This window comes from Vespa velutina, chromosome 1 (assembly GCF_912470025.1).
Source record: "Vespa velutina chromosome 1, iVesVel2.1, whole genome shotgun sequence".
In the NCBI taxonomy this organism is placed as follows: domain Eukaryota; kingdom Metazoa; phylum Arthropoda; class Insecta; order Hymenoptera; family Vespidae; genus Vespa; species Vespa velutina.
Genome location: NC_062188.1, coordinates 1,192,139 through 1,217,500, shown reverse-complemented (window position 1 = coordinate 1,217,500; position 25,362 = coordinate 1,192,139). Strand labels below are relative to the sequence as shown.

The window sequence follows — 25,362 nt, the reverse complement described above, 5'->3', positions numbered from 1 at the left end:
GCATTCGAACGAAAAAAGCTCTATGTTTTCGGTCGTTCAACCATTGTACCACCGGACTCTTATGAATATTTAATTTTCTTTCTCGTAAGCTCGCATTCGTATATTCTCTCTCTCTCTCTCTCTCTCTCTCTCTCTTTTTTCTGACGCAGATGTTTTTCCATAATTTCTGGACATTTTTTTGCATGTGTCGAGCCAAAGGGGTTCTTACGCTGTGTTGAGTAAAACTCTCCGACCGAGAAAAAGAAACAGGTAGGAAGGGATAGAGGAGAGTGAAGTGGATAGTCTTCTCTCTCTCTCTCTCTCTCTCTTCCCCTTTCTCTTTCTCTTTCGTTTACTCTCTTTCTCCTAACCCCTTTTACTCCGTTTCTTTTTTTTTCCGTTCTCGTCGACGGTAGACGAACTGCGAAAGAGAGAGAGAACTTGTTTAGAAACGGTTGAAAAGGCTCATGAGCGTGGGATTTATTTACTCGACGACTACTTCTACATAAAATACTCCCATTAGCCAATTATTTGGTAGCATAACATTTTGAGACCTTTTCTCTCTCTCTCTCTCTCTCTCTCTCTTTCTATCTATCTATCTATCTATCTATCTATATATGTATATTTCTCTTTCTCTTCCCTCTTTAACTCTTCTCTTTTCTCTTACACTTTTTCATTTAGCCCTTTGGACTAAAGGAAAACTAACATGAGCAAAACGAGGGAAGATCCTTTCGGCAGATTTTTTTTTCCCTAAAACATAAACTGAATACCTTTTCGGTTATATCATAACGTGTTATCGCAAAATGTGATATATTTAAACCAAGCATTCTGCGGATCGTGGTCCTGGTCGTGTTCGTAGTCATCGTGATCCTGGTCTTGGTCCTGATCCTGGTCCTGGCTGCGTAAAACTTAAATTCCAAATCTCTTTTTTAACCAAAAAATATGATGATCCTTTTTCCTTGAAAAATGTTTTTATATGCTTACATAACCCACGTACATACGTAAATACGTACGTATTATATCATTTTGAAATCACGGCTCGTAATCCTCGTGAAAATAGCCTTTCAAACATCCGAGCATGAAAATCCGAAAATCCAGAAAACGAGGGAAGAGATTCCTTTCCGATGGTATTTCTTTTTAGCCTTTCTTTTTTTTCCTTCTCTTTTTTTTTCTTTTTCTTTTTCTTTCTTTATTTTTCTTTTTTTTTTTCTTTCTTTCTTTCTTTCTTTCCTTCGAAGTTCCACCACGCATTACGTCGAACGAAATATAAGTAGATATGTACAATAGAAGAATAAGAAACTCGTCGACTTTTTCCATTCGAAAATTTCTCTCTTTCTTTCTTTTTCTCATTTTTATAAAAAAAAAAAAAAAAAAAAAAAAAAAAAGAAAAAAAAAAAGAAAAAAAAAAATAACCGAGTTTTATATTCCAATACGATTTTCATTTCTCGAATATCTCAAATGTTTGATAATATATAAACAATAAAATTGATTGAAATCGAACCTGCGTTTTTGCATTGCAATATCCGTTCTTCTATCTATCTATCTCTATCTCTCTCTATCTCTCTTTATCTCTTTCTTTCTCTCTCTCTCTCTCTCTCTCTCTCTCTCTCTCTCTTTCTTTATTAAACTTGTCATCGTTAAATAAAGACTCTCTTGAGCTGTTCATGTAAAACTAGTAGACTCTTTCTCTCATTGGATCGCGTGTTCCATTTTATTCGCGATTTACTTTCTAGGTAAATTCTTCTAGGTAACTAGGTAAATTTCTATTGGGTAATATATATAAAAATAAGAAGTACCAATTACGCTGTCGCATGATTAAACTTTTAGCTTTTAAATGTTACGTAATGCGACAGAGAAGAGAAAAAAAAATTAGAAGAAAAAGAAAAGAAAAAAAAACAAAGAACAATAAAAAAAAAGAAAAGAAAGAAAAAAGTAGCATATATATATATATATTAGTTTCGAAGGATTTAGGCATTTAAAAAGGTGAAATCGCGCGGGAAAGAAGGAAGGAAGGGTAGAAACGTTGATTCATGGTAGTACGTGTGCTCTATGTATGTACGTGTGTATATTTGTACGTATATATGTGCCTACATGCCGAAAAGTAAAGAAGAGGGGAGACTCTCGGTGGAGGAAATAGAGAGAGAGAGAGAGAGAGAGAGAGAAAGGATCGCGTGAGGGTGGGGGATGGATTGGATCTTGCGCCGTCCAGGCCAGCTGGCAGCATCCCTCGGTATCCCACGAGCCGTCGAATGAAAACGTCGGCAGTCACTCGCGCGGATCCTTACACGCGAGATCACCGCTTTCTTTCGTTTCGTCATATTCCATCCTGTGCCCCTTATTTTGGTAGCCCAGCTCGAAACATCTATCGTTATTAACGAAACCAATCGAGAATAGTTAGTTCCCTTCGACAGATGCATTTACGAATTACAAATCATTGTTAATATTAACGCGAAATTGTTTTCCTTCTTTTTTCTTTTCATTTTTTCTTTTTTTTTTCTATTTTCTTTCTTTTTTTTCTTTTTTACGCATTGAAAATAAGAGCTGAGGATCATTTCGAAATTATATCTATTGATACGTTATTCGACGTGATACATACGTACGTTGGAATCTTATTTCGTTGAAATCATGTCGAATTGGATTTATTTATGGGGTAGATCCTTTTCTTTTTTTTTTTTCCTTTTCTTTGTTTTTTTGTTTCGAAAGAAATAATAATATTCTTGAGGCGAGACCAAAGGGATTGTCAATCATTATTTTTTCGTTTCAATTAAAAAACAAATATTTCTTCTTCCCTTTGTTTTTTGTCCGAATTTAATCTCTTTCGTTCTTTTTTTTTTTTTTTTTTTTTTTTTTTTTTTTTTAGGAATTCGCTTGCTGTTCGGAGAACGAAAAAGAGAATTGCGTTATTTTTCTTTTCTTTTTCTTTTATTTATATATATTTTTTTTTTTGTCTCAATTTTCATTTCTTCTTTTAATTCGTAGAACACCTCGTTAGAATTTCTACGTACGTTTTAAGTACGTACATTTTATTTTCATTTTAAATGTATCAAGGGTATAAAGTATTCAAGGGCACCGCGCTGTTGTCCTTGACATTCTTCAACGAAACGTGACACCCTGTTGTTGATCGCGTTCATAGCAGACGCCCACTCGACAAAGTAACGTTTAACGTCGATTTAGAATTGTGATTTACATTGGCGCCATCCTATTTTCGAGAGACTCACTTGGATAATACATAAAGGTTAACAGTAATTCACTTTAGATCGGAAGTAAATATCTGTATTTGTTAAATATTTGAAAGCCTTCGTTTCGGACAAAAGAAGAGATAGATTTGATAGAGAGAGAGAGAGAGAGAGAGAGAGAATTTCTTTATTCGTGCAAATGTTATCACAAATAATTGCAACTTTGTACGGAGAAAAATTTCCCGCCAAATTCTTTTTTCTTTTTTCTTTTTTCTTTCCTTTTCTTTTTTCTTATTCCTTTTTCTTTCTTTTTTTTCTCTCTCTATCTCTCTCTCTAGTTTTCATTAAACCCTGAATCGTCGTCTATTAAAAGTACTAACTATTAGTTACGAAACATAGTTTGTATTTCGCGTTTAACAGCAGTTTGAACTTACAGCTGGCCAACTCGTTCGGCCAAGAGTTTACTCTTTCTTGAAACTAAGCAATGTAAGAGTTTACACATATCGTTGTGCAAAAGTTTTAGGAAAGTCCGTAGAAAGTCCGTCGAAAGTCTGTGTGCCTTTCTGGATTTCATCTCTTTCTTCCGCTCCCACCTCTCTCTCTCTCTCTCTCTCTCTCTCTTTCTCTCTCTTTCTCGAATGTAAAACCGTGACCTATTAAAGTGTCTGTTAGATGCATCTCCTTGTTATCGTCGTTTGAAGGTCATGAGGATAGAAAAATACTTATTGGAAAGTAGTTGCTTACGTCATCGACTTTTCCGCAATCAATTGACGTACGAAAGTTCTTTTTGAAAGAAACTTTCTTTTTTTTTTTTTATTTATTCAGTGATTAAAAAAAAAAAAAGAAAGAAAAAAGAAAAAGAAAAGAAATTAGAAAAACAAATAAAAAATAAAAAAACAAAAAAGAAAAGAAAGAAAAGGAGATGTCAATTTGAACGAAGAATTTTTAATCGAAAATTCCTTGACTCCTTTTTTCGCGACGAAGCTTGTTAAATATTTTGCACGTTAATCGATAGTCCTCAGAGAGAGAAATAAAGAGAAAGAGAGAGAGAGAGAGAGAAAGAGAGAAAAAGAGAGAGAGAGAGAGAGAGAAGGAGGAGTATGGCACGCTAATCTAACGAAAATTAATCGGAAAGTTAAATTAAAATCAGGAACAACCTTCGACGTGAAAGTTCTTCGTTGATCCAAAAATAGCCTTCCGTTATTATTATTATTATTATTATTATTATTATTATTATTATTATTATTTTTGTTATTATTAATATTTAATATTGTTACTTTGAATTTATGTATTCGTTATTTCATAAAAATTTCAATTGAAATGTAAGAAAATATGGGGAAGGAAAATAAGATTCCAACGTCATAGAGATATATTAAAATGCATTAATAACTTGTAATTATCAATTTCGAAGATGAATCCCATAATGGATTATTCTGAGGATTTACAAGTTTTAATCTATGAGTAATAAAGACAGATTTTTATTTTAAAAATCGAGGGATAATCTCGAAAAAGAAACAAAGTGCTTTGTTTTCCAAAGGGACAAAAAGTAAAGGAAGAAACAATACAGATAAAGTGAGAAAGAGAGAAAGAAAGAGAGAGAGAGAGAGAGAGAGAGAGAGAGTGTGTATGAGAAAGAGAAAAAGATAAAAAAGAAAGAAAAGAAGTGAAAAGTGTCGGACGTTCGTAAACATTGTTTGAGGTTAAAAAGAAGGAAACAAAAAACAAGAAAAGAAAAGAAAAGAAAAGAAAATAGAAAATAAAAAATAGAAAAGAAATAAATAAAAAAGTAACAAAAAAGACGAACAGTTATCGTGAAAAATTAGCAGTGTCCAACCTGGAGTGCCAATGTGGATCACGCGCAGCGCCCGTCTTCATGGGGATGGGCTTTAACGATAAAAAGCTGCGGAGACTACGAAGATTGCGGCTTTTTGGCCGCGCCAAAGTCTACCTTACAGTTCGATGGCCACAACTGGTTCGTTCATCTATTATTACTTTTAATATTTCACTGATAGATTTTTTAGACTTTTATTTATTTATTTATTCATTCATTCATTCATTCATTCATTCATTCATTCATTCATTCATTCATTCATTTATTTATTTATTTATTTTTTGATCCGTGTAATCATACAGCTCGAATTATTTCTCTCTCTCTATCTCTCTCTCTCTCTCTCTCTCTCTGTTTTTATTTTCTATCAAATTTGTATTTTCTTTTTTTCTGTATGAAAGTTATTAGTAATTAAAAACAATAAGAGGACGTAAGAGGATTAGAAAGTATTAGAAAGTAAAGCGAAACTCTGGAGAAAACGAAAAAATATAATAATAAAGAGTTTACTTTCTTTTGTTTTCTTTTTTTTTTTTTTTCTTTTCTTTTTTCTTTAGGTGTTAAAATCTCAATGAATTTTTATAAGATTTTCTTGTCTTTTATCAGTCAATTAAAGTGAATAAAAGTGAATAAAAGTGAAAGAAGAAGAAGAAGAAGAAGAAGAAAAGGAAGAAGAAGTATACTGTCCGTACAAAAAAGTTTTCGGGGTTGGAGTTAAAGGAAGCACGTTTAAATGGCGCTTGGAATTGAAACGCCGAATCCTCTCTTTTTTCTCGCCTTCTACACGTCGACCGTTTGATACCGAAGCGGTTAAAATGAACTTCGAAAGAACAAACCATGCGAAAATTCGAGGAATCGCGTTTCTTTCTCTATCTTTCTTTCTTCTTCTCGATCGAGATCGTCAGATAAAAATAAGCTCCCCCGCGAGAGATCATGCTAGCCAGAGAATTTTCTTCGACTTGCCTGGTTCTTGTCGTTAAAGCTCGTCCTCTTCGAGATAAGCGTACCGAACGTGATCAGAATTGAATACTTTCGTTTGATAACTGGCAAGCTTATGGAATAGTTACTTCGACGATCGAAATAGTCGTCATTTTGCGATCCTCATTTCGACGAAATAACGTCGAAAGAAAAATATCGTTGAGGTGTGACGAAATTTATACTAACTCCCTTAATTCTGAGATTAATTATTTATTTGACGTTATTCAATTTCAAAATACGGAATATATGTTACTCGTCATTGAATTTATAAAAATAGATTTAATATAATTCTATTCAATTCTAGAGATTATTTCTTTGTTATTTCTCGTTTAAAGTCGATTACTTGCTTTTGAGAGGTTACAATCGTACACCGAGAGCAATGTTGTCCCGAGAATTCTGAATGTTCTCCTTCCGTGTCTATGCGCGCTTCTATGCGTCTCTATAATCTACGTATACATATCCTACGTAGTTTTACGTTGATGTGTACACATCTACGGATGCAGTTCGAGAGGACTCCTTCCCTAAGCGGATGCTGCGGATGTCAGAAGTTCTTGCGCGATGTCGTGCCTTCCTCAAATAACACTTGGATCGACGGTACCGCATTGTTGTGGATCCTCAGAATCGGATTGAAATTTTCAACTACTTCCATGGTGTCCTATCGTTTTAATATTAACCCTCGCCCTCTTTAATGACAATACGAAGATTCCGTCGTTTCCTTTCTTTAATTTTGCTTTCTTCTTTTCTTTTTTTTTTTTTTCATTTTTTTTTCTTTCTCTTCAATGAGCTTTTACGTAAGCATTTAGCACTTTGTTCTTTTCTTTTTTTTTTGTTGTATTATTAAAACAAAATTGATAAAGAAAAATACAAAAAAAACAAAAAAAAAATGTCAACGTATTAACGCAATTAAATAAGGCGCATTATAGTTCGTCATAGTAAAATATTAAAATAACAGAAGATAATTCTAGCGTAAAAGCGATATTGAAGTTTTACTCGTTGAATCATAAAACTCTTTACCACGATAAACAATAATTCCGTTTCGTATGTAAACTCGCAATTAGTATCTTTTTCAGCGGGGTTACCGCGTTCTTTGATTATACATACCTGCGAACAGTGTAATTTCAAATTTCGTTGTATACACAGTATTTCCCTTTAAGCTCGTGCATATTTTCCGCTTTAAGCTTTGTTGCAAACAAGAATGGAATATTAACTTGTCGATGGGGAAGTATTCGCTGTAATTTATTCGCACCTGTATATACATATATATATATATATGTATATATATGTATATATATATATATATATATACATATCGTATTTAAACTTAAATAATAATCTGTGTTCGAATGCGTAACACATTTCGCGTGAAATATTAACGAGTTTCTTGATTCTGCGTATAAACGAAACATCATTCGAATCGATTCGATTCGATTCTATAGATGACATATTTCTATTTGACGAGACAAATAACGACGCGTTGGTTTAAAAAAAAAAAAAAAAATTGAAGGAAAACAAGAAAAGAAAGAAGAGAAGGTAAACAAAAAAAGAGAAAAAAAGAAAATCGAATCGAAAGATTTAACATTACTTTAACAAATAAATAACGTTTCGCGTATTATCCTCTCGTTTCTTTCACTAATAAATATATACAATCTGTATATGCGTGGGAGAATGAGAAAATGTATTTGAACTGTTTCTCAAATTTATCAGAAGAGAAACATTATTATAAGACCCGTTCGAGGTATCCAGCACGTATGAGCTACAAATTTCATTGGACGTTTATTCTTTTAAGAGAAAGAGAGAAGCATAGAAGATAGTGACAGAGAGAGAGAGAGAGAGAGAGAGAGAGAGAGAGAAAAGTAGTGAATCTTGACTACAGTCTTTTCTGAATCTACGAAACCGTCGACCGTTATACGAGAGACTGAATATTCTAACGATGTTAAAATATTTCTTAGCGGTTTCTTTCCTTGGTATCTTTCAACATTCCGTTCTAGGTTGAAAAGATGGCGACTATTCTAGGTTGTCTTTGGAAACGAAAGGATGGAATATAAAATACGGTAGAAATCTTCCCTCCCTATCCTTTTCCTCCTCCTCTTCCTCCTCCTCCTCCTCCTCCTGTCTCTATCTTTTTCTTTCTTCCTCTATCTACGTCAAAACCCCTCGTAAAGTTTTCACGCGTATTCTTCGCTTCATATAAGGAGAAGGAATCGTCGTAATGTCGTGAACTCGATCGTTTCGTGGCTCGATGAGGACGTATTTTCAAACGTTTACTCGCCTTGTCGATTCTCTCGTTTTCTCTTCGATCGGAACGAAGAAGCATAAGAGTAGCGAACCGTGAAGAGATAAAGAAAAAGAGACAGAGAATGAGAGAGAGAGAGAGAGATAGATAGGAAGAAAGATGGATAGATAGATAGATAGATAGATAGATAGATAGATAGATAGGTAGATAGATAGTGCAAACGAGAAAAGAAGAATCGAGTTTGCAAATTTACCATCATATCTACATTCAATTTTTCCTCGAGGATGAGATACTACTCCTCATCTATGATAGATACGCTTGCGACACCATCAAAAATCTTTTATTCTTTCCTCTTCTTTATTTTCCTTGATTTTTTTTTTCTCTCAATTTCAGATCGTATCGCACCCGTTAGAAAGAGAGATAGAGAATGAGATATTCACTCCCTTTTCCCGTTTACCCCTTCATACAATTTCGATTATCGTCTCGTTTTTTTTCTTCTTCTTCTTCTTGTTTTTTTCTTTTTTGTTTTTTTTTTTTTTTTTTTTTTTTTTTTTTTTTTTGTTTTTTTTTTTGCTTTTCTTTCTTTCTCATTTTCTCTTTCTTTTGCCTCTTGCAAATTTACATCGCACGGTTTCTTTGAAATTTTATCCTATCCTGATTGCCATACATTCCTCGCACGAATATATTTTCTTTTCTGTGGTACGCATACGATTAAATATTATATGAATTCGATCATCATTAATATTATATGGTACAATCATTACCCGAACATTTATTATCGATCACATGTGTGTGTGCGTTCACCATTCAAGAATTGACGGCTAGTGCTCGAATTATACCGTTGATTATTCGTACGTTCGACTAGCGCTAATATTTGAACGTCCACTTCCCCGTATATCCACTCGCCATTCTCCACTTCTCTCTTTCTCTCTCTCTCTCTCTCTCTCTCTCTCCCCACTCTCTCTTTTGATGGTCATGCTTTGTTTCTCTATCGCATCGAGAGAAACCATTTGATTGTACCACTACGTCGTCCAATGAGATTCTCGATGAAATTCCGACCGAATTTTCATAAGCTATTATTATTTTTAAACGTATTATTTTTAAGACAGAAAGAAAGAGAGAAAGAGAGAGAGAGAGAGAGAGAGAGAGAGAGAGAAAGACAAACAGGGGAAAACCGTATGAATAAAGAAGGAAAAAGAAAAGAGAAAAGAAAAAAAAAAAGAAAGAAAGAAGTGAAAAAAAGAGAAGAACATAGAAAAAAAGAAAGTGAAAAGAAATAGAAGAGATATAACTAGTATAGTCGTTGCATATTTATCGGATTATATTTACGACAACCATAAGCGTTTCGTCGATAATAAATCCACGTAAGAGAGGAGGTTGACAGGAGAAAAATATTTCAAGGAGCTTCGGTGATGGTTATATAAATCTACCCGAGTCTTCCCCTCCTACCCGTTGCCCCTGACACCCCTATCTCTACGGCCTCCCTCCCTCCCACCGATCCACGGTCCTTCACCACCGCGCCGTACCACGTCGTTTCCCCCTCCCCCTTCACCCTTTGTTAGAAAAAGGATACCCCCGAGTCTGGGGTATCTCAACAGCCTCCTAGAAAAGAGAATAGATACTGGTGGGCGCCTTGCAAGGAAACAGCTCACCTTGTTATAATGGATCTCATTACTTTTATCACACGGACATACATCTACCCCAACTCGAAATTACCTTCCGCTAGGAGCACCCTTCCATCCCTTCTTCTTTTCTTCCTTCCCCCTCTCTCTCTCTCTCTCTCTCTCTCTCTCTCTTTCTCTCTTCCTCATCCTTGGATCTTTCTTCTTACGGCGCTTCTTTCGGGTCAGGGTTCTCTACCAATCTGCATGCAAAAATTCTGGATGGATCATGCTTTTGTACTCCTCTCCCTTCCACCTTCATCCAACTCCACCACCATCACTACCACTACCAGCAACACTTACACCTACATCCCCGTTCCCTTCTATTATTATTATCCTATGCGTCTCAAACTTATACGTTCTTTCATTTTTGTCGATGAAATTGGATAGGAGCAAAGATAGGCCTTTCGCCGTTAGCGAAATACATAAATCCTAGTCGTTTATCCCTCTAATCCGTATCATTGATAATAATGATGATGATGATGATGATAATAATAATAATAATGATAATGATAATAATAACAGGAAATCTGTTGAATCGATATACGAGATTGAATGTATTATACGAAAGCGAACTGAGACGTACCGGCGATAGGACATGAGAGTCGGAGAAAGAGGGGGCGGGGGAAGGAATTCAAGAAAAAGAAAAAAAAAGAAAAAGAAAAGAAAAAGAATTCCTCTACTTTAACGGAAACGGACAGAAAAGAACGACGAACACTTTCGAAATTGGCTGAACAGAAAGCCAAGCTCGTTAGAAAGAAAACTAACGTAATTAAGCAGTACAAACAAAAGAGTTTTTGACAAACAGTTTCAATGCTTTGGCAATGTTACTCACTTGTTCCATTTTCTTCATCTTTTCTCTCTCTCTCTCTCTCTCTCTCTTTCTCTCTCTTTCTCTCTCTTTCTGTGTATATCTATCTATTTCTATCTCTGTCCATCCATCCATCCATCTATCTCTTATTTCCTCCTCTACATCTCTCTCTCTCTCTCTCTCTCTCTCTCTCTCTCTCCTTCTCTCACTCTCTCTCTTTCAAGTTTACTACGAATGGCAAACCGTCGATTTTATTTGCCGAACCCTTGGTCTGCTCTCCCGTGTTACGCCGTTGCAATTTGCTAATGCGATGAAAAAGTAAACAGACCGCAGAATATAAGCCGGCATCGTGGGACACACGAACCAGTCGATTCAACTAACACCAATGTTACTATTACAAACTCGTTCCGGCACGTATCCACAGTAACACATTAAATTTTCCCGTTTGTACGATATATGTATGTACGTACATACACATACATACACAAACACATATACATACACATCCCCAACAAAACCAGAGAGAGAGAGAGAGAGAGAGTGATGGAATGAATGCATTTATTCGAATGCCAGTGTGGAAGTGTGTTCGTTGATGGACGCGACGAATATTTAAATGGGATACGTAATTTTAGTCGACGAGAAGGATACCCTCCCTCCGCTTCACCCTCAGACCCAGCACAATCCTCTAAAGAATATAGAATTGCGAATAGTCAGAAATATAATTTCGTAATCGAACGATTATGAGAATCAGTTGAATGGTTTCCGATCGGATGATAGTAATCGTTTTCTTTCTTGACTCGATTCTCTTAGCCCTTCATCCTCTTTCTCTCTCTCTCTCTCTCTCTCTCTCTCTCTTTTTCTTTACGTTCGATGGACGAAAAAGAGAAAGAAAGGGGAAATATTTGCCCAATGAACCGCAAAAATCGGGCCGATACTTTTCGAACGAGGATCGGGACATTTCCTTTGGAAAAGTTTCCTTTCCCTGTTTACCTTCAAGAAGAATGTTTTAAAACGTGAAAAGTGTCGCGTAAGGAGGAAAACTGTACTTTCCTTTTGGAAGATAAACATTTTTGGAAGAGTTCTCTTATACTTTTATCTTCTTATCTCGTATAAGCGATCGACTAATCAAGATTTGGGTTAATGGAAATGAAAAAAGGAAAGGTGTCTATATATCTGTCTATCTGTGTGTATGTGTATGCGTGTGTGCGTATGCGTGTGCAAACATTTATGTTTGCCAACATCCGCGTGGCGAAAGAAAAATAAAACAATTCTACATTCTACGTTCTATAGAACGATTTTTTATTGGAACTGATTCGAGAATGGCAGAGATTACAAAATAGTTAGCGACTTTATCTTTTTTCTTCTATTCTGCTTTTTTTTTTCCTTATTTTTTATTTTCTGTTTTTTTTTTTTTTCTTCATAGGGATCGACCGACGTTGCACGGTTGTTATGTCTACGTGTATGCGTTTACGTTTGCGTGCGCATTCGCTTGCGCGTCTATGTGCATGATATTAAGCGCCTTTATTAAAAACTCTCGTATTTACGATCTTTCCAACGAAGCCACGGCTTGCAGCCAATAACAGTGTTATGCGGAGAAGCTTTAATCGAAGCTCTCTCTCTCTCTCTCTCTCTCTCTCTCTCTTTCTTCTTTTTATATACTCGTAAAGAGATAAAGAGAAAGAGAGAGAAAGGGGGGAGAGAGAGAGAGAGAGAGAACTTTCCTAGTGATACTTTTGTCTATTAACCTAAATCCCAAGTTAATGGATTCTTTCTTTATTTGTTCGTGTTGGTAATGATACCCGATAGCAAATTTGTTTAAAGCATTTAATTTTCATCCTGACGAACGAATAATTTCTAAATCCTTATGAAAAGTATCATATACTATATTGTCATTCGGTATACACGATGATGTTGTGATGAACGTCATTAAACAAACAACCTATTCATAGGAGGCAGATTTTATCGGTGCGGATCTCTACCTCGTAGGAAATATTCCTCGTACTCGTTGAATATGGAAAACAGTGCAAAACCGTTCCGAGGGCTTCGTTATAGGCGCTTCCCTGTAAACTTTAGAGAGAAGTATGCTCTAACGTTATACGGGCGATTCGTTGTTAAACATGAAAAGATTAGCTGGCTTGAACAACGTTAGTCAGTTTCAACAACGTTTACTTCAGAAGATACGATCAGAGTTTATGCCAACTGGTACGAGACTTCTTCCTAGCCTCTCTTCTACTACTTCTCCTCCTACTACTACTACTACTACTACTACTACTACTACTACTACTACTACTACTACTACTACTACTACTACTACTACTACTACTACTACTACTACTGCTACTATTACTACTACTATTACTACTACTACTGCTACTACTACTACTACTACTGCTACTATCGATAATCAAGTTGTAAAAGTTAGCTTAACGCATTTGAAATAGATAATACAGATATATATATATATATATATATATATATATATATATATATATACATGATCGTATCATATCTTATTTATAAATAACTATATTATATATATATATATATATATATATATATATATATACATATATTTGTTTATAATATGCACCCTAATAGCCTACAGTCAGCGAAACAGGGTTATACTCTTTAAGACAATCTCACATATTTATAATATAATTTATAATATTTTACAGTATGAAATATAAATGACCTTATATATCAATCTTACTATTGAATTTTCGTATAAGAAAAAATATATAGTTCCATTTAAAGAGAAAAAAAAGAAAAATAAATAAATTTAACTTTGTAATTTATCCTGCTGCTCGATCTATAAAAATAAAAAGAACATCTGGCACCGTATGATATGTGCCTTTTCACTAACTTCGTAATAAAAAAATTTATACAAAAATTTGTTTCTGTATTTTTTTTTTTTATAAATTCAATCACTCACGAAATATTCCAATTTTTCGAGATAAACGGGATATATATATATATATATATATATATATATATATATATATGTATATATATATATATATACAATAAATATAAAAATACTTTCTAAACGTGAATATTTCATTTAGATGATAATTATGCAACTATAGATATCAGAGAGAATGTAGGAACGACAATTAAATGATTAATTCGACGATCATGGATTATTATCACGTTGCGAGGGAGTTTTCCGCGGATCCCGGGAAGATTAATCGAGCGTACATTGTCCACTTGGCGCAATTATCGTTCAGGAAGATATCGGAACGATCTAACGGTGCGTACATATCCGGTGGCATTGGCTTCCGACTCGGTGCAAAATTGGCTGGTGAGATTGGCACGAAGGTACAACTGAGATTGGCAGATGTATTATTGCCTATGACGTAACCCCGCGTTATATGTATGTACATGTACATTTTAGTCGTGTTGGTAAATCGCTAGATGTATCTTCGTTTCGGTACGAGATTGAGAGAGAGAGAGAGAGAGAGAGAGAGAGAGATAGATAGATGAATAGAGACAGAGAGAATATTCCATTTGCGGAATGCAACGTGTGGCCTATGGAAGTGTACAGCGCACGATAATCGATTTCTTGATGCTCTTTGAACAGTATGCTACCCTTCGTGTTCGATCCCTACACAACGATAATCTTCAAATATTCATACGCGTCTGTGGAAGGACAAAAAGGAAAAAATATCAAAGGAAGAAAAAAAAAATATATATATATGTATATATGTATATATATATATATATTTTTTTTTTATATCGCATAACGAAGGTATAAATATTAGTTTTGTTTTTCTCCCGCGTACCATATAAAAATTTTATTATTTCTTTCACTTTGATAAGTCCCCAAAAAGTAGTATTCGTTGTTGATGATTAGATAATTCGGTTAAAAAAAAAAGAAAAAAAGAAAGAAAAAGAAAAGAAAAAGGAAAAAGAAACAGAAAAGAAGAAAAAGTTTGTGTCGATGGTAACGAAATAAAAAAAAAATATTTATATATATATTGTTTTCGTAACCGTCCTTTTCATCGGGAGACGAAAGAGAAAGGGGTGGGGGAAAAAAAAAAAGGAAAAAAAAAAACGAAAATCCACGCGATAATCCAGTACTTTTGTCTCGTAGAAATTATTTACATCGATCCTTTTTAAATAATTTATCGAGGTTAGATCCTCTTTCCTACAGTTTCGTTTTTCATTTTACATAGGAGAAAGAGCTTATCCAAGATGAAGCTTCTTGCGAATGTAACGTGATGTGACGCGCAAAGTATGGAAAGGTTCTATCTCTCTCTCTCTCTCTCTCTCTCTCTCTCTCTCTCTCTCTCTCTCTCTCTCTCTCCCTCTCTCTCTTTCTTTCTCTTCCAATCTCTCAATCTCTACCAGATTACGAAAGAAAATTCAATCTTACATCAAAGCTCTTGTCAGAGTTATTTCTCGTTATTTAATTTTTTTCTTTGTTAAAAATTCGTAAACTCTTCGATTATATTTTTCTTTACTTTAAACGTTACGTTTGAAACATAACTTAAAGATTTTTCTATTCTTTGTAATTTTTAATATTTTTTTTTTTTCCTTTCTTTCTTTGTCTTTCTCTCTTTTCTTTCCTTTTCTTTTTTTTTTTTATTCATTTTTTTTTTTTTCGTTTTTCGAGAAAGAACGTTTCTATAATACGAAAGTTGCGCTTAACGTTGTTCATGCGAGGAACGTCGTTTCACGAAATGTAGAAAACCGACTGACAGCGATCGATCTATGGATCGTTAAAGAAGTTTGTTTCGAACGTTTCGTACATTTCAGTCTCGGCGCGCATCATTCAATTTAGAGATCCATCTCGGTAGTGGCACGTAGGGATACTTTATTTCTTCCGAATCAAATTTGACTTACTCATTCTCTCTCTCTCTCTCTCTCTCTCTCTCTCTCTCTCTCTCTCTCTCTCTCTTTCGCTCGAGTTCGAGAAAATTTCATTTCGCCAATTAGAATGACCCTTCTTTAATTCGCAATTCAAGGATACCGGTAGATATCGATTAATGAATTTACTCTCACGTTGGACCTTCGATGAAGAAAGAAGGATACGATTACTAATAGAGAGTTGTTTAAAACGATTTTATCTAATAAACGAACGAGATTCTGAATGAAAAATAGAGAGAGAGAGTGAGAGAGAAGATATAAATTAACGAAAAAAAAAAAAAAAAAAAAGGAAAAAGAAAACAATGCAAAAGGAAATATAGCCGTGATAAAAGAGAGAAAGTCTTGGATATATTCCGATCTTTCTTCTTATTCGTTTATTCGAGATAAAAGGAAATCCATGATTCAGGAATTCCTCTGCCATCGAAATGATAAATTCACTATTGGAGCGACGTCAAGGCTCGAGTAGCGTATTCCGAAAGTTGGCAGCCCAGTGAACTACTCTGCTCTGTTCTGCTCTCTCTCTCTCTCTCTCTCTCTCTCTCTCTCTCTCTCTTTCTTTCTCTCTCTTTCTTTCTCTCTCATTTTTCTACAAGTTCTCTGGGCTCAAAAAGCTTCCTTTTTTTTCCCCTTTTGGAAAGAAGCAAGTCAAACAGACTTCGCAGACGTATGAAGAACCATCTTCGAGAACGTTGGAGTCGCTGATTATCTTTGATCTTCGGCCGGTGGATTACCAAAGAGAGAAAAAGAAAGAAAGAGAGAGAGAGAGAGAGAGAGAGCCAAGTCAGCTTTCCATACGATTTCAACGACTCTTATCCGTCGAACCTTGACGACATTTTACTATTTTCAAAAGCACAAAGGTCCATGTCGATTTGTACGTGATTGAGTTGTCGAATAAAAATCCTTGAAACCTTTATCAAACCCAAATATAATTACTTACATTGCTTTTCAATATTTTCAATATTTGTACGATTCTTTCTTTTTTCTTTTATTCTTTTTCTTTTTTTCCTTTTCTTTTTTTTTCTTTCCTTTCTTTCTTTCTTCTTCTTAAAGAATATACATTATCAGTCAAGTAAATTTGTTCATTTTTTTTTTGTTCTTCTTTTCTTTTTCTTTTTTTTTTTCTCCCAAATAATTACCCATCGCGAGAATAATAAATTTTTAATTGAATCGATCGAGACGACATCGTGATATCGTTTACGTACACGATTATTCCAAGTTCGATTTTCAGGATGTTTTAGTACCGTCCGATCGACGGTCCCTTCGCAGTTTACAGGATTGTAATTTGATCAGGGATACGACTATGGTACCCTGATTGGTAGGTAGATGGACAAATATTCGATGTTTCGACGGGTGGAATAAACCGCGAACCACCAAATCCCCGATCGGTGATAGAAGGTACGTCTATGCACTCTCCGAGGAACGACTCTTGCATGACGATATTCGAGTAATGCGTCATATTACCACCACGCTGTGGTCTATTTAATTAGTTCCGGAGCTTTGTGAAGCTAGTAAACGTTGGCTCTTGCCTAACTAAACCAGCCTGATTATCGACTCGACAACACATTCGTTCGTATCTCGGTTTATATTTTATCGTTTATCGAATATCTACGTTCATGTGTGTGTTCGTGCGTGTATTGTATATCGAACAATGACAATGACTAGCTAACATAAAATTTTAATAAAATTCTTATTAATGTTTTAGTTTTAACTTTATACTTTTTTTTTAACACGTTGACCATCACGGTGATCATACATGAATGTATATAATTGTAAAATATTGAATGAACATTTTAATGAATAATTAATGAATTTTAAATCTTTATCGTTAATTAGAGAATTACTTTGAAATAATAATAAATGTGATTATGTAAGAATATTGTTTTAAATATATAATAGTATTTATTATTATCTCGTCATTATATGCTTAGAATAATAAAAATTGTTTTTTCGTGGCGTTTTGAACAGAATGTACGACATTATATTATAGTACAAGAATGTATATATATATATATATATATATATATATATATATATATATATCACATGCCAAATCGATTAATTTGACTTTTCGAATATTTTTTTTCTTTTTTTCTTAATTTAAGCGTCAAAACACTCGATGGATGGATCCTCGCTTTTTACATTCGTAATAAATTGCTGTCATTTAATACCATTGAATGAAATAAAATTTATATATACTATAGGTATATATATATATATATATATATGGGTTATATATAGCAATTTATTATTACTACAGATAATCGAAATGGTCTATAGAAAAATATAACGACGTGTGTTCCATGTGAAATGATTGATCCATCGTAAATAAATACTTATGTACGTAGATCGTCAAAATCATTTTAGTATAGTACAGGGTCATAAACTCTCTGCGTTCCTCGTAGAAATTTCTAATTGAATCGTTTTCCTCTTATCGTCTATTGATATAACTAAATTTCGTGAGGCTTTTCGTTTCGACGTACAAAAATTTTCGTGACTTTGTCGCAATCAAAATTTTCACTTCGAAAAGATTACAACGACAACGTACACATTCGTTTCCATAACATTTCAATACTTTTCCAACGATAAATTTATAAAGAACTTGAAGAGAGAATAAAATAGATATTGAGATTTTATTGAAAATATTTTATCGTACCCAATCGAATGAGATATTATTAATTTCTTCATAGCATCATCCATTATTAGAAAAATTATTACTTCGAAAGATATCCCTTTAAAGACTTGTCTCGGTGTACGTATTTACATTTTTTGTCGTTAATGTCGATAAAAAAAAAAAAAAGAAAAAAAAAGAAAAAAAAAAAGAAAAAAGGAAAAAAGAACATCAAAAAAGAAAATTGAAAATCGTACGAATTTCAATTCGATGAATTTTGATACACGAGAGAAAAGGATTTTCATCATCTCCTTTTTTTTTTCCCCCTCGAAAAATCGCTTTAAATCAATCCAATTTCTCGAACGAAACGTTCGGCCTTTATTGACCTAATTAAAAGGCACGGTGGTAACAAAAATTACGATAAACTCAGCGAAGCATTGACGACTGGCATCGTTCCTAATCGTGACATTCGTCTGCCATTTTTCTTTTTTTCATTATGCCTTTAATACATCTCTCTCTCTCTCTTTCTCTTTCATTTTTTTTTTTTACGTTAGAATTGATATCGAATTCGTGAATCCGCACAGGCCTCGGTAAAAGTGCCGCAATGCGCTTTGACGTAGAGATACCAACGCGTGTATAGTGGCGATACGCGAATTTATGCGGCGTAAATGGCTGCTGCGTTCGATAGAGAGAAAGAGAGTGAGAAGGAAAAAGAAAAACAGAGAGAGAGAGAAAGAGAGAGATAGAGAGAGAGAGAGAGAGAGAGAGAGATTGAGGAGAAGGGAAAGGAAATAAAGCTAGTTTTGTTCATCGATGCGAGGCTATGCTACAAATGGCATCTGTGCTACGAGTTTCTCTCTCTCTCTCTCTCTCTCTCTCTCTCTCTCTCTCTTTCTCTCTATCTTTTCTTTGGCCCGATAAAAGGGAATAAAAGATTATAGAAAACAGGGAAGATGGATATTGCAGTTTTCCGATCTCCCTCGTTCCGCGTCATTAAGATAAATTTATCGACTCGGCGAAACTTTGCTTACGTTTGTTCGCATACCAGACGCCATGTCGTGCCCTATAGATTTTATTTAGATAGAAAACACGGACGTAACCGTTTTCGAGTCCTCGCCTCGTTCATTTTACTTCATCGATTCTCAAGGATAAACTCAACTACGTAGTGGATTTACCAAGTGGATCCCCGAAGCGACGGAAGTAATTTTGCTTCTACGACCTCTAATTCTTCCTCCTCCAGCACGGTGCCATCCTTTATAAGGAGGATACAACCTTCTCTCCTCGGTCGATCGGTCACTCATTTCAATTTAATGAAAAGCAGTCGTCTTAAAGAGAGATGACTGATGGATCATATTAGATACATCAAAATCCATTGTGATCTGCGAAGACACTCGCGTGAGATGTACTTTTTTTCTTTATTTTTTTTTTTTTTTTTTTTTTAATGAATACTTATCGTCTCTCTCGTATCTTAAATCGGCGAATTTTGAAAAGAAAAAAAAAAGAGAAGAAAATGTTTCCGATCGTACTGATCAAAATCTCAAAAAGTACCCTCAAAAGATATTATTTTTTTTTTATCTTCTCTTCTTTATTTTCATTTATTTCCAACTATGAAATTAACAAAATATATATATATATTTCGTTAATGTATATTATTTGTAAAAATGAGATGACATAGGTAACAAAGAAAAATGATTTTACCGAATATCATTCGACAATATTTTCTTTAAGCTTTAATTCGATTATAAATCAATTGTTATTCCAACGAAATATCATCGTCATAGTTATATTTCACGTGTGTTCAGGTATATTAAAAAAAAAGTCCAAAGAAAATATTCATTCTTTATAAGATTTTGCAAGCTCGTCCGTCTTCCCGAATCCTTTTAAAATATTCCTTCGTAACGTGGAACGTTGAAAGTAGTTGCTTTCACGCGAGCCTCCGGCGGCCGAGTTTAGTTAGGAAGTTTATCGCGCTAATTGAAGCCTTCGGACTCTTCGAATTCGAACTTACCCTCTTAGGAGGATGGTATGAGGGGTTGGAGGGAGATGAGGACGAGTGGGCGGGTAGGGAAGAAATGGAGGGGGCCGGCTAATTGCCGCCTACAATTTCTGCTAATTACTTTCTCGCGAAGTTACCCACGACGTAGAAGAGGGTGCCTCGCTGGTTGACTCTCTTTTTCTCTCTTTCTCTCTCTCTCTCTCTCTCTCTCTCTCTCTCTCCCTCTCTCTCTCTTTTCGATTACTTATCGGACGGCGATACCGAACGTGAACGGTACGAACGATAATGGCAAACTCGCCGAGAGTAATCGTCATAGTCCCTTTTTCTTGATAACGAGGAATAGAGCTTCGAAAGTTAGCTCGTTAGGGATATCTATGTACGTAGGATTTCGATTCGAATCAAAACGATTCTTCTTTCGCTCTTTTTCACGATATACGAAAGAACAAGTAAAAGAAATATACAAAGAAAAAAGAAAAAAATATATATATATATATATATGTATATAACATTTCGTTATATAGTAATTCCTTTAAGTTACTTTTGTTGAGAATACAATCGATTGTATCTAGTTAAAACAAGAAAGAAAAAGAAAAAAAGAAGAATGCATCGCACGTCCTCCATGTTTTCACCCTTTCAATGTCATTTTAATTCGAATAAAACTTTTACCATATTACTGATGTAATATGGCGCGAAAAACAACAGTTAAATAGATATATATATGTGTGTGTGTATGTGTATATATATATATATAACGTATATATAGCGACAGCATATTAACAGAGCTCTCGTTGCATATGCAGATGCTACGTATGTATCTATGTAGGTTGTTCGTACAAGTGGCGAGAAGCTAGAGTCGACTCTACTGAGAGAACAGTTTAAATTATCTGGAAATGCATAGAGAGACCGAGAGAGATAGAGAGATATACATATATATATATATATATATATATACATAGAGAGAGAGAGAGAGAGAGAGAGAGACAGAGGGAGAGGGAGAGAACTGACTCGAACCCTTTGACAAGGACATCTCAAAGCAAGAAGCCAAGCCTCTGGCATAGCCACTAATCTGCAGGTCACCTACACGAGAAACCACTGCGTCCACTTCTCCATCTCCTCTTCCACCTTAGTTTACTCCTACGTTTACTCCTATCCTTAACGTACACGTACAAGTAATGGTAACACGTAAGATTGGGATCCCCTTTCCGAATGGAGCGTGATTAATGCAACTAATCCTACTCTTGCTTATAGATACACGTATAATCACAAAGTTATATAATAGAACTTGGTATGGACATTCTATATCCCTCTGAGGACCGATAATTCATTCATGTTTGAACGTATTATCTATCGTTCGGCATTCGAATGAAACCTTCTCTAACATGTGATGCTATTGTCACATAGAAAACATTGAGATCGTTCTAAATAGATTATTCGCTAATTATGTTAACATAAAAAAAGAAAAGATAAATAAATAACATTTTCCAAAGATTCGTGAAATCTTGTGATTTTGAAAGTTTTGTAAATCGTTATTATTATTATTTTTTTTTTCTTTTTCTTTTTTTTTTTTTTTTTTTTTTTTTCTTCTTTCTTTAGTTCAATATTTCTCAAACTTTTCTTTCTGATTAGCAATGAAAAATTTACACGATCAATTCCATTTTCTCTATATCTGTTCAAAGTAATGGATTCGAGAAATTTTCTCGTGATTGAACGCAAAATTCGAATACAAAATTATTGACTTTTATACCTGTATACATATGTGTGTGTGTGTGTGTATGTTCAGGTGTAGTTGTAACATGGTAATATAATATATCGATGTATGTTGTGTGACATAGACTCCTTTGATTGATAATATGATCGAAACTATCTTAAGTTTCTCTAAGTGCTATAATTCATTGATTTCCTTGAAGAAATAAATCTTGAAAATTTTTAATATTATTATCAATATTATTATTACTATTATTATTATTATTATTATTATTATTATTATTATTATTATTATTATTATTAATATTATTATTATTATTATTAGAGCAATATCGTAAGAATCTTTTCGCTACGAAACGGTTTATTTCATATTTGTTCGGACGTCAGAATAAAAGAAAGAAAGAAAGGGAGAAAGAGAAAGAGAGAGAGAGAGAGAGAGAGAGAGAGAGAGAGAGAAAGAGAGAAAGACAAAGAAAAAAAAGCGGGAAAAAAAGAACAAAAAAAAAATAGCAAATATAAAAGAAAAGAAATAAAATATCGTGCATGTCGGAGCGCAGTTTTAGTAGACCTTTTGGAAACGACCTTGCCCGGGGCACGTTTGCTCGAGAAGAGAGACATATCCATTTTCCTGCAGGCTCGCGTTTCTTTAGAAAATTCGTTTCTCCGTTTTCCACCTGAAAAACGGAATACACGTTTTGTCAGTACGTGAAAGAATGCAATGGTAGTGGTTACCTACTGGTGGTGATGGTGATAGTGATGGTGATGATGGTGTTGGTGATGGTGGGTGGTGCTAGTAGCTGCTGGTAGTATTGCACGGAGAACGCGAAAACGACTCACGCAGAGCCTCTTTAGTGGCTCGTAATTCAACGAGAGCTTTTCTCGAATTCCCAGCAGCCGCGGTCGCAGTCATGGATACAAATTTTGCACGCACATTTCCATGGTAACGGCCAGTCACCGTTCTTTAAAAAAGTATAAAGGAGAAGAAGAAGAGAGAGAGAGAGAGAGAGAGAGAGAGAAAGAGGGAGAACAAATGTTATGGCATTGTTCGTTCTAGTCGATAAGAGAAACATAAATTCTATAGAAGTAGAGAGAGAAAGAGAGAGAAAGAGAGAGAGAGAGGGACCGAAAAAAAACGAAAAAAATCGTGATCGTAAAAGTTATTCAATTTGAAAAAACTACGTAGGTATATTTCGTCGATCAAATAGTACGTACCGAACAATCGTCGACCTAAAAGTTAGCCGACAAAATATTGGATGAAACGGATCGACAGTGTAAGCTCATGCTTCTTTCATTGTCGATCCTTCGTTTACCATCGAGAAAGATAAACGTCATGCAACGAATATCCAAAGTCTATATATTATTATATTATCACTTTTTTTTTGCTTCTACAACGATCGCATGTATGTATGTATGTATGTATGTATTTATGCATATATACCGGTATATTAACTTAACATTTTGTAATATCATTGTTAAAGTTTTCATATTAAAACGTTTAAAGAAAATATTGAATCGTAACGTTTAATATACCGCAATATCATCCGTGAATTGTTACAATGTAAACGAAAGTATACTAACGTTTCCGTAAGAATGTCAAGTAAGAAAGAGATACCATTATCATTGGACGCACGTAAGAGAAGGAGAGAGAGAGAGAGAGAGAGAGAGAGAGAGAGAGAGAGAGAGAAAAGGAAGAAAGTAAAGAAAGAAAAATGAGACAGAAGAGGACGAATCTAAACGAATAAAAAGTATTCTCGTAGTCGTAAGTTTAAAATGTATTATTTCAGGTTAGTTTTCAAGCTCGCGTCCACCGAGTCGTCGATTCGTTTCACTTAGGAAAAGATATACAATCCGTCTCCCCTCTCACCGACCAATTGAATAATTCACCATGCAAAATGCCGTAACTGGATTACATTTAAATAATTAAGCTACTACCCGAGCCAACTTCTCGAACCCGTATCTCGGATATAACGTTCCCTTCGACCGCTTGCGAATTACACCCCAAAAGGAATTGGATCCTCGACTCCGATTGGATATATCTTTTATCCTTCCTTTTCCTTCTTTTTCTTCTTCTTCGTTCTTCTTCGTCTTATTTCCTTTACTTTTACGTAAACAGATGATATGCGATTGCGAGAATTTGTCTTTTCTTTTCCCTACGACGTATTGCCCGTTTCAACGAGTAAATCTATTCTCGAAAGGAAAAATTTTTCTTTCGAACTCTTACTATTTGAATATTTTGTTTTCTTTTTCTTTACTTTTCTTTACTTTTCTTTATCTTTCTTTCTTTCTTTCTTTCTTTCTTTCTTTCTTTCTTTCTCTTTAGCGATCTTGACAAAAATTAAAACAAAAATATATTCCAAACATCATTCTTCCGTTCCAATAACATTTGCAATATAAAAGAATCGATAAAGTGAATCTCGTACGTTTTTAATAACATTATATCGTATTCTTAATGATAATAAATATTGATAGTAATTAATAATAGTAATGGTATTAATAATAATTAGTAACAGCAATGTTACTATACCGAAAGGGTAAATAGAATGGAACAATGTGAATATAATTATTTTAATGAACTAGCATTAACATTAACTACATTAGCGCGAAGATGATTTCCATTGTAAATAGAAATACGTTCTTCGGAAAAATGTTCGAGATTTTGATGGTTAAAAAAAAGTTAGACGTTATAAACACACATTGTCGAGAGTTTTAACGACGACGGGGGAGGAGGTGAGACGGGGGAGAGGTAAAACGAGAACGGCATTTATACCGCTATCCTCAGAGATATACGAAAGTATGAACTTGTCTGCGTGCCTTTGCTCTCCGTGGAATGTGGCTTTACTTAAAGTTTGGACGTTCTCCAAACAGGTAAGCGAGAAAAGTAGAAGAGAAACAACGTTGAATATTTGAGAACGGCCAAAGAACGTATAAACTAATATAACGACGGAGACGTTTAATTATTTAATTTATTAATAATCGGTGAAATTATTTTCACGGCGATGAGAGTTTCGGAAATTTAACGTTAAAGTCAGTCCAATTTGTGACCACAGAAATGTCTATCTGTTTTCTGTTTCTTTTTTTTTTTTTTTTTTTTTTTTTTTTTTTTTTTTTTGATGAAATTATTCCACCCGCAAAGAGAAAAGAAAGAGATAGACGATGACAAAAACGTTTGACGTAGATAGAACAGGAAGGAAAACGTCTATTAGAAGAGAAATAAAATCTAGTCTCTTTGATAGATCCACATACATATACGCGCAAAGCGAAACAATTAAATAGCTCGGGGGACCACCCACTCGATTCACGATTCGCTTGCATATATCCAAGCCCCTTTTCTCCTACCGGAGTACCAAATCCCCCTCCCCCCTCTCTCCTATGGGTCGTTCGTTCCCGGAGCTTTGCAGCAGATCTTTATTGCGTTTCGAAGTACCGGCAAGCACAAACAAAGCGGTAATCTGTCGCGCAGATTGTTGCGTCGTCGTGTACCCGGTGCTGCACGAAATTGCATTCCGTAGTAAACGGGCGAAA

At 34.6% G+C, this 25,362-nt stretch overlaps 1 protein-coding gene and 1 long non-coding RNA gene across 15 annotated transcripts in view; one reads left to right on the top strand and one right to left on the bottom strand.

The window, feature by feature from the left end:
- Window positions 1–25,362, top strand: part of LOC124950721 (disks large homolog 4-like) — a 265,077-nt gene that overhangs the window by 83,846 nt on the left and 155,869 nt on the right. The window lies entirely within an intron of this gene.
- The window catches only part of LOC124951086, a 40,898-nt gene continuing 37,705 nt past the window's right edge, over window positions 22,170–25,362 (bottom strand). The window contains exons 3-4 of the long non-coding RNA XR_007101516.1: window positions 22,577–22,799; window positions 22,170–22,514 (exon numbers count right to left, since the gene is read on the bottom strand). This is a non-coding gene — a long non-coding RNA (uncharacterized LOC124951086). The remainder of the gene's footprint in view (window positions 22,515–22,576; window positions 22,800–25,362) is intronic.